Genomic DNA, 10,753 nt, shown 5'->3' on the forward strand with positions numbered 1-10,753 from the left:
AGATTTCTGCATGTTAAACTGTTTTTATCCAACTGAAGGTTTTCAAATCTTGTTTTTATAAACTGACATCAAGTCATAAATCCTTATTTATAGATTTTCCAATGGTTTTACCAAAACATCTTTTATACTTTTACATTGTCAAATGCATGCCTGTATATGTATAGTTATATAAGTAATGTTTAAAGGACTTAGGAAGGCTAATTCGCTTTAATTCCTTTTCCTTGTTTGGATGTGGCTTTAGAGAAACGGTTATCCGTCCGAAGGTCGATTAAATATTAGTTATATATCATGTATACATATATAGTCATAAAAGTTCCATCAAGCAATTCATCACCTTTAGGTAGCAAAGGCATCTAGATAAACTCTCAAGTAAACTATAATAGGTATAGTTTAGAAACCAACCATGACATTCATGAAGGAGAACTTAGTTATATCTATATTCTAAAACATATACTTTTTAGTAAAAGGAAAGGTTTATAGAAATCAAAACACGAGATACATCCTCATGACGCGGATTCCACCGTTGTCAAGTTGGTAACCAGAGTCTCCTGGAGGGAGAGCGAGCATTGTGTGTATAGATCTATACGGGACAAACACTCCCACATTCTGAATGCTAGCTACAGTCCCGGCCGACCAAGACAAGGGGTGACAAATGTCACATTCATTCCGACGCCAGCAGGTCGTCAAGTATTCGATTGTCAATCAGTATGGTTACGAGTATCTTTACGTTTACCTTATAATTCATGGCTTTAATGTAATAAGTATTATCATGGTATTTTCTATATATGAAACCATCATAACCTATTTTCCTAGTTATATACTAGGTCAAGTTATAAACCTTTAAACCAACCCACATAGGATTAAAGGCTAATTTAGACTCTCTGAGGCGTGTTGTTCATCCAATACCATCCTGGAGTCTATATTTTATTCTTTAGACCCTCCGAGACGTGTTGTTCATTCAACACCACCCTGGGGTCTGTATTTGATCCTTTTAGACTTTGCTAGGCGTGTTGTTCATTCAATACCACTTGGAGTCTGTATTTATTTACCCATTTTGAGACTTTGCGAGGCGTCCCGCTTGGAGTCTATGTTTTGTTTACCTTTAGACTTTGCTAGGTGTGTTGTTCATTCAATACTACCCGAAGTCTATGTTTTATTTACTTTTAGCCAGCAGCGTTACTGCTGAGGTAAAAATATTATTTTCCCTATTACTTGTGATTATGATCTTCTCACACATTCTTTAAAGTATAAATCATATTTTGATAATGATAGTACCTTTAAGGGGAAAATGTTTATTAAACATAAAACAGATGGGTCTTGGTAGAAGACTGCTTTTAATAGAGATAATCCTTGGTTTAAACATAAAACAATTGGGTCTTGGTATAAGACTACTTTTATTAGAAAATATAGGATTTTCTGGAAAGGATTCTAATACTCTGTAAACTCAAGTCATCATCTTTTATGAGATTATTTTGAAGAAAAACTTGTACTTATATCGATGCCATTAAATACTTATGAACTCACCAGCATTTAAAAAAAATGTTGATACTCGCTTTCAAAACAACTTGTATTCTCAGGTCATCGGTAGACAGGTACACTTCGGGAGCTTTTGCGAAGACAGCCTTGTACCGAGCTGCATTATATGTTATTCTCTATATTTTACTCTTGATGTTGTTGCTAAATGTAACCTATGTAAAATTATTTCTATAATGCATATGTTGTGATACTTGACATGACGTCCTCCACTCGAGAACGTTTCCGCCGTTTTGGTTTTGGGGTGTGACAGATTGGTATCAGAGCATTGTTTATAGTGAGCTCAGTATATCAAATCATAAAAGATATACAACCTATAAATACATTGGGATAAAACACTCTGACCAAGAATTATACTTTAAAATATAATCATATTTTACAAAAGTATAAGAACATCCAGAATATAAAAACCAGAATAAAGTATCACAAGAAGAACAAGAATAAAAGTCTTTGGATGTTGACCATTACCGTCAAACCTGGGCAGTTATGTAATCGTAAGCTGGAATAAATGTAACCTGATCAACTACATTTATTTGAGATGCGACTAACGTGTGCTTGGGAGTGATGGTGATGTTGCAACAAGTCTGAAACTTACCAAATAGGAATGCTAGAGCCAAACATAAAGTGTAAAATACTATAGGAGTATTTTATGATACTAAAAGATTTATATTTGTAACGCCTGTAAATCAGGGCCACTCAATTTAGAGACAATAAGCGTCAAAAATGACTTTTTGATAGAAGATTATTTAGGATGAATAATCCTAACTAAGTTGTAGTATATGTTACAACGTTTCCGTGCATATAAAAAACGCCAAAATCCGAGTTATAACAAAGAAGTTACGACCTGTCGAAGTTTCGCGACAGAACCGACACGACACAGCGCGACGTAAAAAGTGAATTTACGTTAGAGCGATATTTAGCCTTAGCAATCTAAACGAGAATCGAAGATCTCGTTGTTGGTATCGAAGCGATAAAAAGTTAGGCGAGAACGGACGTCAGACGAAGAAGTTATGAATTTATAACGAAATTTTTTGTCCCGACCTATTAAAAATAAATAATAAAAATAAAAGTCAAAATTAGCCGACAGAGTCTAAACGAAAGTCGTAGAGCGTAGTCTCACCTACGCGTGGATATAAAGAACGTCGAAAACGGAGTTCGTATGAAGAAGATATGAATTTTTGAAGTTTATTAATGAATTAATAATTAAATTTAATTATTAAATCCCGGTATTATCCGAAGGCAAGTCATCGGACTCATCCGAAGTACGCCCCGCGTACGAGTGTACGCCCAGCGTACAGCGAAGCATGACGACCTTCGCACTCGAGTTCTTCGGATGACGCATGCAGTGACGAATTCGGACGCGTACGCCCCGCGTACGCCTGTACGCCCCGCGTACTCCGAGGCTCCAGCCTCCTATAAATAGGATGCGAGGGCAGCCGGTTCTTTTGTTCATTTTCCCTCTTCTCTCTCCCGTTTTGCATCGATTTGCGTGCCAGAAATACCCCGAAGCCCCGGTATTATTCTCGAGCCCCGAAGCAAGTCCCGAGATCCCGAAGATCCCGAGAAGTGCGGTTCCCAAGCCGAAGCTCTGCCCGCGAGAAGTTCGATTTTTGTGGAGATCTTCCAGATCTACCGAAGAATACTACTTCTGCAAGTCGTAGTGCTGTCCGATCATCTTCTGATCAAGTGAGTGTATACTACTTTTCATAAACACGATAATAATACAAGTATGGTTTGAGTGTATTAAGTATATTGTTGTTTATATGTGTGGGTGTGTAGTTACTTTCTTCTAACACATAAATATGAAGTATTTGTTATGAAATACGTGCTATGTGTTTATATGTTATTTGTCTATTTGAGATGGGCATGGAAATTGGAGTTTTATACAGGTGTTAAATGATTTAAACTGTGTAAGTATTTATATCTACAAAATTGTTGGGTAGAACATAGGTAGATGGAATAGTTGGTGACTATGGAGTTAGCGCCTATTGTATAAACCTTGGCGACGATGTGACTTCGTGCCTATTTGATGAACCTTGGCGACTATGGAGTTAGCGCACATTGAGTAAACTTTGGTGACTATGGAGTTAGCGCCTATTGTATAAACCTTGGCGACGATGTGACTTCGTGCCTATTTGATGAACCTTGGCGACTATGGAGTTTGCGCACGTTGAGTAAACTTTGGCGACTATGGAGTTAGTGTGTGTTGAGTAAACCTTGGCGACTATGGAGTTAGCGCTTGTTAAGTGAACCTTGGTGACTATGGAGTTAGCACCAGATAACTATACATTTAGTACTTGATAAATAAGCTTTGGCAGCAATGAAATTCGTGCCAAATTTCTTACGAATAAATGAATGAAGGATAGTTGGTTCTTAGGGTAAAACCTTAAGAAGATAATGGGGATGGGTAATTGGGTTGATTGTTTGCTGATTAAATATAATGATTATATTATTGTGGGTTGAAAACCCTATATGCTCACCAGGCTCCTATGCCTGACCCACTCAGTTTTCTTTTCATTACAGGTAATGGCACAAGGGTATAAGTTGGTGGACTTGACGAGAGATTTTGGGATTATAGATCTGTAGTTATAATTAACCATTGTAAGACCTATTTTATATTGTTTATGCTTTTGGTCTGTAACGAACATGACATCCCGAGTTTTTATTATTTAATGAAAATACATTCTTTTCGAGAAATGTTTTGATAAATGGTTATCATATTTTATTTTGGGAACAAATTCCGCAACCGTTTTCTTTAAACGATCACTCTGATTTATAAAATAAAGCATAAACAAATCGGTCTTTTCTGGCCGTGAAATTGGCGATGTCACATTTGGTATCAGAGCATTAGTTTAAGCGAACTAGGAATATGGATTTATTTCTAGACTTAAACTTAGAATGCAAAGCAATGATTGTGAGTTGAGTGTGTCCATTATATTTTAGGTAGTACACCTAAATTGACACAGGCACTATTTTATTTTAGGAAAATTGCCTAAAATGCTATTATGTGCTAATTGTTATATGTTTGCCATATATGATGTTAATTGTTCGGATCTATGGTCTGTTGCCGACCGGATCTGGAAACCTTATGTGTTTAGGATTCTAAGCGTGCGTCTACGATATTAGAACTAGCATGTAAACGTTTCGGAGTGATAAGGATGATTTGAATATCTATCGTGACTAAGGATCTAATTTCACCTTATTCGGTGTATAGATCAAAAATGGTGAGAACGAGGAGTGGAGTTGGAAATGCTGATGAAAACAGGAATCAAATACCAGTAATTGAACAAATACCTGTTGTAGCAGCAGCGCCTGAACCAATGACAATGGCCGGATTTCAAGTGATGATCCAGGCAATGTTGAATAATCAGATGGAAGAAACCAGATGTCTGATCAGGCAGAATCGCGAGGAATTGTCAATTCAAGTTGAAGAGCCCGAAGTAAATGGAGGTCAGTCTGAAGGAGGAAACTACAGTGGGACCGTTGGTCAAGCCAACCCACCAATAGTTCGCCAAAACAACCAGGATAGAGGAAATGATGGACGTGGATGCAAGTACAAGGAGTTCATGGCATCCAAACCACCATGTCTTTCTGGGGGCCCGACACCGGTGCAAGTCATGGACTGGATCTCCGAAATGGAGACAATGTTTGAAAGTTGCGAGTGTAGCAACAGACAAAAGACCGCTCTTGCAATCCCTCTGTTAAAATCTGGAGTATTGAGCTGGTGGAAGTTACTGGCTGGTTCGATGCCCAAGGGGGAAGATAGCAAGATGTCTTGGGAAGAATTCGTGGTGCAACTGAAATTGCAATACTGCTCTGAGCAAGATCTTCTGGAAATTAACAATGAGTTCCAAAATCTGAAGAAAGGAAAATTGAGCGTTACTGAATACGCTACGAGCTTTACGGAGAAAATGAAGCTTATTCCACACCTAATTCCAACTGAACTTTCCAAGGTCAACAAGTTTGCCAATGGATAACCAGCGGACTTTGGTCCGATAGTCAAACAAGCAACCACTCTGAAAGCCGCCATCTGGGCAGCCAAGAATGTTGAGACCCAAATAAAAGAAAAGGGTCTGGAAAGAGCTGAAGTTGGAGAGAAAAGGAAGCGTGAAGGTTCTTCAATAATCGACAAAGAAAGTAAATTCTCGAAATCTGGGGGAAGAGATGAAGCTAAGTGGTGTGAGAAGTGTAAGAAGAAACACTTCGGGAAATGTAGCGAGGAGATGACTTGCTACAAATGTGGGAAGACAGGGCACTACACCAACAAGTGCGCACCTATCAAGAAGGTGTGCTATAGATGTAACGAAGAAGGTCATATTTCTAAAGACTACCCACAGAAAAACACACCTCCACAGCCAAGGGCATTCAACATGTTCCTCAACGAAGCAGAAAAGGATGGGAGGATTAAAAGATGAAGACTTCATATTAATATATATAAAGTCTGTATCAGGAAGCATAGCCTGTTAGAGGCATAGTATAAGGTGAACTTGAACTTTTGTGTAATAGTTTCAAGAATTAATATAAACCCTGGTTTTGTTATCTGATGTGTTGAATGATTATATGATTTATGTATGGTGACTTGGTTAACTGCGAGACAATACCTGGGACGAGTATGAGTAGGTGTGAATGGTAGTAGAGATCTATACTACCGGAAGCACAGGACTCACGCTTGGATCATGGGAAGTCGCAAGGTTACCAAGAAGCTAGTAATTGATTCCATTTTATTCAAGCATGTCATTACCATTGTTTCGGTAATGACTAGTAAGACGATTGTTAATCCGACCCTAGTGGTCATATCAATTGAGTCCGACTACGATGAGAGGTCATCGGGACACGACCCATTGGTTAGTTACTATAGATAAATGAATGTATTTATCCTTAGAAGAAGAAGGAGTCCAAAATAAGGATTTATTTTGTAACTTAAAGATGTCGATCTAAAGTCCAACGTAGTACGAAGAGCAGATGCAGGATTGAGCATCAAGGTTATTACTTAGAATGGAGAGATAACTTATGGAGTCAGTATACGAATCCTATTTCGTTGATGATTATGGGACGTAATCATCCTAAGGGGGAGATAATTGTCACGCTTGTAGATCAGGGCTAGTCAATTTAGAGACAATAAGCGTCAAAAATGACTTTTTGATAGAAGATTATTTAGGATGAATAATCCTAACTAAGTTGTAGTATATGTTACAACGTTTCCGTGCATATAAAGAACGCCAAAATCCGAGTTATAACAAAGAAGTTACGACCTGTCGAAGTTTCGCACCAGAACCGGCACGACACAACGCGACGTAAAAAGTGAATTTACGTTAGAGCGATATTTAGCCTTAGCAATCTAAATGAGAATCGAAGATCTCGTTGTTGGTATCGAAGCGATAAAAAGTTAGGCGAGAACGGACGTCAGACGAAGAAGTTATGAATTTATAACGAAATTTTCTGTCCCGACCTATTAAAAATAAATAATAAAAATAAAAGTCAAAATTAGCCGACGGAGTCTAAACGAAATTCGTAGAGCGTAGTCTCACCTACGCATGGATATAAAGAACGTCGAAAACGGAGTTCGTATGAAGAAGATATGAATTTTCGAAGTTTATTAATGAATTAATAATTAAATTTAATTATTAAATCCCGGTATTATCCGAAGGCAAGTCATCGGACTCATCCGAAGTACGCCCCGCGTACGAGTGTACGACCCGCGTATAGCGAAGCATGACGACCTTCGCACTCGAGTTCTTCGGATGACGCATGTAGTGACGAATTCGGACGCGTACGCCCCGTGTACGCCTGTACGCCCCGCGTACGCCGAGGCTCCAGCCTCCTATAAATAGGATGCGAGGGCAGCCGGTTCTTTTGTTCATTTTCCCTCTTCTCTCTCCCGTTTTGCATCGATTTGCGTGCCAGAAATACCTCGAAGCCCCGGTATTATTCTCGAGCCCCGAAGCAAGTCCCGAGATCCCGAAGATCCCGAGAAGTGCGGTTCCCAAGCCGAAGCTCTGCCCGCAAGAAGTTCGATTTTTGTGGAGATCTTCCATATCTACCGAAGAATACTACTTCTTCAAGTCGTAGTGTTGTCCGATCATCTTCTGATCAAGTGAGTGTATACTACCTTTCATAAATACGATAATAATACAAGTATGGTTTGAGTGTATTAAGTATATTGTTGTTTATATGTGTGGGTGTGTAGTTACTTTCTTCTAACACATAAATATGAAGTATTTGTTATGAAATACGTGCTATGTGTTTATATGTTATTTGTCTATTTGAGATGGGCATGGAAATTGGAGTTTTATACAGGTGTTAAATGATTTAAACTGTGTAAGTATTTATATCTACAAAATTGTTGGGTAGAACATAGGTAGATGGAATAGTTGGTGACTATGGAGTTAGCGCCTATTGTATAAACCTTGGCGACGATGTGACTTCGTGCCTATTTGATGAACCTTGGCGACTATGGAGTTAGCTCACGTTGAGTAAACTTTGGTGACTATGGAGTTAGCGCCTATTGTATAAACCTTGGCGACGATGTGACTTCGTGCCTATTTGATGAACCTTGGCGACTATGGAGTTTGCGCACATTGAGTAAACTTTGGCGACTATGGAGTTAGCGCTTGTTGAGTAAACCTTGGCGACTATGGAGTTAGCGCTTGTTAAGTGAACCTTGGTGACTATGGAGTTAGCACCAGATAACTATACATTTAGTACTTGATAAATAAGCTTTGGCAGCAATGAAATTCGTGCCAAATTTCTTACGAATAAATGAATGAAGGATAGTTGGTTCTTAGGGTAAAACCTTAAGAAGATAATGGGGATGGGTAATTGGGTTGATTGTTTGCTGATTAAATATAATGATTATATTATTGTGGGTTGAAAACCCTATATGCTCACCAGGCTCCTATGCCTGACCCACTCAGTTTTCTTTTCATTACAGGTAATGGCACAAGGGTATAAGTTGGTGGACTTGATGAGAGATTTTGGGATTATAGATCTGTAGTTATAATTAACCATTGTAAGACCTATTTTATATTGTTTATGCTTTTGGTCTGTAACGAACATGACATCCCGAGTTTTTATTATTTAATGAAAATACATTCTTTTCGAGAAATGTTTTGATAAATGGTTATCATATTTTATTTTGGGAACAAATTCCGCAACCGTTTTCTTTGAACGATCACTCTGATTTATAAAATAAAGCATAAACAAATCGGTCTTTTCTGGCCGTGAAATTGGCGATGTCACAATATTACTCCCGGAAGCATATTCAGAAGTTAAGAATCAAACATGTAATTAAAATACTATAGGAGTATTTTAGGAACCATAAATAACCTTGTGTGAAAAACTAAAATATCCTTATTGATATACCTATGATTACAGAGTGTATACTCCCAAGGTTATATATAATGAGGATCTCATAGTCTAAGAATGCGTGGTTTCGCTCTACTTCCTTTTCCTTGTTTGGATGTGGATATAGAGTAGTATCACATATTCGAAGGCCTATTAGATCTAAGTTATATTAATTTGTGTACCATATGTAATTGCAGCATGACTCGATATGGATCACCTATTGAAATGTTTTAATAATCTCTTAGGATTCTTTAGACAGTTCCATTCTCGCACAAACCCTTTAGAAAACCTTATCCACTTCAGCGATCGGCAGAAGATTCGACTCAGACCCAGAAGAGGTTCATTGAGAAGGTTTCCGATTAGGAAATAAATGAACAGGGACAAGACTATTGGAATCACCATGTACATATACCTTTTAGGGACATCGGTGGGAAATTCGCCTGAACTTCCGAGATTCCAGTCATCCATCATGAAATAATGACACTCAGAGTTAGAATAGGAATTAGAGGTAAGGCGGAGCAGAAATTCAATATGTCTACAAGAGAAGAGAACCCTAGGTAAGTACCCGAAGAAAACCAATGTCGGTTCCAGTCAAGGATAAGAGGTGGACAGAGGGAGCCAATACATGGAATTCGAGAAGTGTCTTTTCCTCCTTATCATCACGCTAATAAATCCATAAAATAATACAATTTAGTGAGTTAGTGATTACACTACTCACACTATGTGTTAGACAAATCGTCTTTCCCGCTGCGATTAAATACGAATAAATCGGATCTCAAAACCTCAATTTAGAGTGTTTAGCCATAAGTTTTCATGAGCCTTTTCTTTCGTGGCCTTCGTTCCAAACTTCTCTTAAATCTTTTCAAAGCCGGAGAGTGAACCTCTCCGATGTAAAGATAACTCGGTGGGAACGACACCCATTTTATGGCTTTCCAATACACTTACTCCTGTCCTGTTAACCCAGACTGCATCATAGGGATGTAGGTCGACACTCTGATAACTATAATTCGAGGAGCGGGAAAATTTATGCCTGTCATAGTAAAGAGAGATACGTCTAGAGTTAACCATCGTCTCTCATCAACCTGTATTCCTTTTCGTGTAGGAAAAACCATGCCTCCGAAGAAGCGTAACCAACCCGTTAGTAGGACACCGGTCCTTCAATTCGATGAAGCTACGTTTCGAGCTGCAGTTTCGGCAGCCATAGCGGCTGTCATGGCTCATCTGAACGCTAACAACGCCGATGTTAGCAGGATCCCTATCGGGAATCCCGATCAAAGCAATGGACAGCAGCAACCAACACCGGTGTGTACAGCCACCCAAGAACCCCAACTAAACCCGCTGAAAAGAAAGTTTAAGAATGAGGAGAGAAGCACCTCGACTCAAGGACCTTCCGAAGGACAACGAGCTAAAGTGGTCAATGCCTCTGTCAACCCTCCCGTCTCGACTCCAAGAAGGCCATACCTAGGAAACCTTCCCCGCTGCAGCTAGTGTGACTTCCATCATCATGGTATATGTCGGGAACCCTTTTGTGTTAGGTGCAACATGATGGGGCATACCGCTCGCAGCTGCAGAACTCTGGTTGAGTTCATTACATCAACTACAAATGTGGGGACCAATCCAATATGCCATCTATGTGGTGAGATTGGGCACCCCAAGAGGAACCGCCCAACTAAAAGAAATGACAAGGACGTAGGAGAAGTCTAACCCTAATACCTAAAGGAACATCAAAGAACCCGGTAGAAATTTTGGTACGTCTCTTAATCCTGAGTAGTTAACCGGAAACATTAAATGATTAATTCTAATTGTAATTACTCCCTCGTTAAGGCGAAAGTCGCAGCACTGTTGTAACACTCAAAAACCCATCAGATTAAGCTAT

The sequence above is a fragment of the Lactuca serriola genome, chromosome 8 (assembly GCF_051521515.1).
Source record: "Lactuca serriola cultivar US96UC23 chromosome 8, Lser_US96UC23_V15, whole genome shotgun sequence".
Taxonomy (NCBI): domain Eukaryota; kingdom Viridiplantae; phylum Streptophyta; class Magnoliopsida; order Asterales; family Asteraceae; genus Lactuca; species Lactuca serriola.